The following is a 5,761-nucleotide window of genomic DNA, read 5'->3' as shown; positions in this document are numbered from 1 at the left end:
CCTACATCAGGCCAGCTGATACACATCACTGTGTGATCAGACACAGGCCAGGCTGATCAGACCTACATCAGACCTACATCAGGCCCACACTGATCAGCTACATCCCACTGTCAGCCAACGCGATCACCTAATCGCCAACGCGATAGACCTACATCAGCCTACATTACCTGATCAACCTACATCAGGCCATGCTGATCAGACTACATCAGGCCAACGCTGATCAGACCACATCAGACTACATCAGGCCAACGCCATCAGACCTACATCAGCCAACGTGTGATCAGACCTACATCAACCAGCTGATCAGACTACATCGACACATCCAACGCTGATCAGACTACATCAGGCAACGCTAATCAGACCTACATCAGACCCAATCAGCCAACGCTGATCAGACCTCATCAGGCAACGCTGATCAGACCTACATCAGGCCAACACGCCGATCAGACCTACATCAGGCCAACGCTGATCAGACCTAAACCAGCAACGCTGATCAAACCTACATCAGGCCAACCACTGATCAGACCTAAATCAGGCCAATGTGCTGATCAGACCTACATCAGGCCAACGTGCTGATCAGACCTCCATCAAAATAACGTGCTGATCAGCCTACATCAGGCCAAGTCAGACCTACATCAACAACGTGCTGATCAGACCTACATCAGGCCAACGCTGATCAGACCTACATCAGGCCAACGTGCTGATCAGACCTACATCAGGCCAACGTGCTGATCAGACCTACATCAGGCCAACGTGCTGATCAGACCTACATCAGGCCAACGCTGATCAGACCTACATCAGGCCAACGCGCTGATCAGACCTACATCAGGCCAACGCGCTGATCAGACCTACATCAGGCCAACGTGCTGATCAGACCTACATCAGGCCAACGCTGATCAGACCTACATCAGGCCAACGCTGATCAGACCTACATCAGGCCAACGTGCTGATCAGACCTAAATCAGGCCAACGCGCTGATCAGACCTACATCAGACCTACATCAGGCCAACGCTGATCAGACCTACATCAGGCCAATGTGCTGATCAGACCTACATCAGGCCAACGCGCTGATCAGACCTACATCAGACCTACATCAGGCCAACGCTGATCAGACCTACATCAGGCCAATGTGCTGATCAGACCTACATCAGGCCAACGCGCTGATCAGACCTACATCAGACCTACATCAGGTCAACACTGATCAGACCTACATCAGGCTAACACTGATCAGACTTACATCAGGCCAACACTGATCAGACCTAAATCAGGCCAACGCGCTGATAAGACCTACATCAGACCTACATCAGGCCAACGCTGATCAGACCTACATCAGGCCAATGTGCTGATCAGACCTACATCAGGCCAACGCGCTGATCAGACCTACATCAGACCTACATCAGGCCAACGCTGATCAGACCTACATCAGGCCAATGTGCTGATCAGACCTACATCAGGCCAACGCGCTGATCAGACCTACATCAGACCTACATCAGGCCAACACTGATCAGACCTACATCAGGCCAACACTGATCAGACCTACATCAGGCCAACACTGATCAGACCTACATCAGGCCAACGCGCTGATCAGACGTACATCAGGCCAACGTGCTGATCAGACCTACATCAGGCCAACGCTGATCAGACCTACATCAGGCCAACGCTGATCAGACCTACATCAGGCCAACGCTGATCAGACCTACATCAGGCCAATGTACTGATCAGACCTACATTGGCCAACGTGCTGATCAGACCTACATCAGGCCAACGCGCTGATCAGACCTGCATCAAAGAAAACAGGCTCCGCCCTCCTACAACCATGATGGATGCACCTGATAGGATGAACGCTTAACGTGGGGCTCCTGGATTTTAAAACAGACCATAATGGCGGCTTGTGTGGAATACGATCTCTTATTGTACTAAAATAGTTAACCAAAACGTGTTTCTGGAAACATTTGAAGAGAGAAATAGGCCGTGCAGTTGCTGAATCTGTCTTCATTTCAGATCAACAAAGGTCAGTTTAAGAGATTTTCGTGAGTTTTTGAGAGGCGGCTGCTCCTCTCGAGATGATTGCAGAGACGGACTCTACGGTTGTGAGATGCATGTGTCGGTACACAATCAGTGCTGCGTATGCGCCAGATGATAATCCTGTTTTACGAGTTCTCTTAATCAGTCCCTCCAGAAAAATGCGATTATGCGATTGCATAATTCAACGCATAATCAGCCAAAGTCTGCATATTCATGCGGGGAGCGCATTTTTTCAAATACGGCGCACTTTCGCCGCATAAATTGCCGATTTCCGCGCAAAATATGCGGTGCTTGCATAATTTCATAATCCCTGCATTTTCGTTGCAAAAAAGTCACATAATATATCTTAGCAGAAAGTTGAAAAATTTTGAGTTTACTCCACACAAGAGCAGCCATTTTCCCCTGTTGCCATGGGAACGTTATGAAGTGACGTTATGAAGTGACGTTATGAAGTGACGTTATGAAGTGACGTTATGAAGTGACGTTATGAAGTGACGTAATTATGCGACGTGAACATCATCGAAAAGCAGGGTGTTGAATTTGACATGTACTCTGAGTCTCTTAAGTTGAAGAAGAAACCTATCTTAAACCCAAATTTCTTTAAGTGCTCCTGCTGTCTATATTATTATTATTATTATTATTATTATTATTATTATTATTATTAACGATTTTTGAAAGTCTCTTTTGTATCTTTTATTTCCCTCTGTTTAGACTATTACTTTTATTTTTACTTTAATATTATATTATTTGTATATATTTTTGTATCTTATTTGTTTACTTATTGCAATGACTGAATATCTGTAAACTATTTTTGGAAATTAAGTTTTAAAAAGCAGGGTGTTGGGGAATCACTTTTCTTTCTTTTCATCAAACTGCAGTTTTTGCAAGTTCCCGCAATTTCATCGCATAAAATTGCATAAATATCCTGCATATTCCATCGTATTTTTTAAGAAAACGTGCCGCATAATCTCAAAAACTCAGCATTTTTCTGGAAGGACTGATTACGCTTAGCCGTTAGCCTCGTGGATGTATTAAGAGAACGGTTAGCCTCCACTGGGAAGCTAACGCTAGTTTAGCTAACAGCTAACAGTCTACTACCTGATGAACGTTACTGTAGTACTACCTGATGAACGTTACTGTAGTACTACCTGATGAACGTTACTGTAGTACTACCTGATGAATGTTACTGTATTACTACCTGATGAACGTTACTGTAGTACTACCTGATGAATGTTACTGTAGTACTACCTGATGAACGTACTGTATTACTACCTGATGAACGTTACTGTAGTACTACCTGAGGAACGTTGCTGTATTACTACCTGATGAACGTTACTGTAGTACTACCTGATGAACGTTACTGTAGTACTACCTGATGAACGTTGCTGTATTACTACCTGATGAACGTTACTGTAGTACTACCTGATGAACGTTACTGTATTACTACCTGATGAATTACTATTATTACCTGATGAACGTTACTGTATTACTACCTGATGAACGTTACTGTAGTACTACCTGATGAATGTTACTGTATTACTACCTGATGAACGTTACTGTATTACTACCTGATGAACGTTACTGTATTACTACCTGATGAACGTTACTGTATTACTACCTGATGAACGTTACTGTATTACTACCTGATGAACGTTACTGTATTACTACCTGATGAATGTACTGTATTACTACCTGATGAACGTTACTGTATTACTACCTGATGAACGTTACGTAGTATATATTTACTTTTTTACTACTTGTTACTGTAACTGTGAGTTACTGTATTACTACCTGATGAAGTTACTGTATACCTGATGAAGTTACTGTATTACTACCTGATGAACGTTACTGTATTACTACTTGATGAATGTTACTGTATTACTACCTGATGAACGTTACTGTATTACTACATGATGAATGTTACTGTATTACTACCTGATGAATGTTACTGTATTACTACCTGATGAATGTACTGTATTACTACCTGATGAACGTTACTGTATTACTACCTGATGAACGTTACTGTATTACTACCTGATGAATGTTACTGTATTACTACCTGATGAATGTACTGATTACTACCTGATGAACGTCATGTATTACTACCTGATGAACGTTACTGTATTACTACCTGATGAACGTTACTGTATTACTACCTGATGAATGTACTGTATTACTACCTGATGAAGTACTGTATTACTACCTGATGAATGTACTGTATTACTACCTGATGAACGTTACTGTATTACTACCTGATGAATGTACTGTATTACTACCTTATGAACGTACTGTATTACTACCTGATGAACGTTATTGTATTACTACCTGATGAATGTACTGTATTACTACCTGATGAATGTACTGTATTACTACCTGATGAACGTTACTGTATTACTACCTGATGAATGTACTGTATTACTACCTTATGAACGTACTGTATTACTACCTGATGAACGTTACTGTATTACTACCTGATGAATGTACTGTATTACTACCTGATGAACGTTACTGTATTACTACCTGATGAATGTACTGTATTACTACCTTATGAACGTATTGTATTACTACCTGATGAACGTTACTGTATTACTACCTGATGAATGTACTGTATTACTACCTTATGAACGTACTGTATTACTACCTGATGAACGTTACTGTATTACTACCTGATGAACGTTACTGTATTACTACCTGATGAACGTTACTGTATTACTACCTGATGAATGTACTGTATTACTACCTGATGAACGTTACTGTATTACTACCTGATGAACGTTACTGTATTACTACCTGATGAACGTTACTGTATTACTACCTGATGAATGTTACTGTATTACTACCTGATGAATGTTACTGTATTACTACCTGATGAACGTTACTGTATTACTACCTGATGAACGTACTGTATTACTACCTGATGAACGTTACTGTATTACTACCTGATGAACGTTACTGTATTACTACCTGATGAACGTACTGTATTACTACCTGATGAACGTTACTGTATTACTACCTGATGAACGTTACTGTATTACTACCTGATGAATGTACTGTATTACTACCTTATGAACGTACTGTATTACTACCTGATGAACGTTACTGTATTACTACATGATGAACGTTACTGTATTACTACCTGATGAACGTTACTGTATTACTACCTGATGAATGTTACTGTATTACTACCTGATGAACGTACTGTAGTACTACCTGATGAACGTTACTGTATTACTACGTGATGAACGTACTGTATTACTACCTGATGAACGTTACTGTATTACTACCTGATGAACGTTACTGTATTACTACCTGATGAACGTTACTGTATTACTACCTGATGAACGTTACAGTATTACTACCTGATGAACGTTACTGTATTACTACATGATGAACGTTACTGTATTACTACCTGATGAATGTACTGTATTACTACCTTATGAACGTACTGTATTACTACCTGATGAACGTTACTGTATTACTACATGATGAACGTTACTGTATTACTACCTGATGAACGTTACTGTATTACTACCTGATGATGTTACTGTATTACTACCTGATGAATGTTACTGTATTACTACCTTATGAACGATTGTATTATTACCTGATGAAGTTACTGTATTACTACCTGATGAACGTTGTATTACTACGTGATGAACGTTATTGTATTACTAAGCGATGAACGTTTGTATTACTACCTGATGAACGTACTGTAGTACTACCTGATGAACGTTAC

The sequence above is a fragment of the Perca fluviatilis genome, chromosome 23 (assembly GCF_010015445.1).
Source record: "Perca fluviatilis chromosome 23, GENO_Pfluv_1.0, whole genome shotgun sequence".
Lineage (NCBI taxonomy): Eukaryota > Metazoa > Chordata > Actinopteri > Perciformes > Percidae > Perca > Perca fluviatilis.
This window is presented reverse-complemented; position numbering follows the sequence as displayed.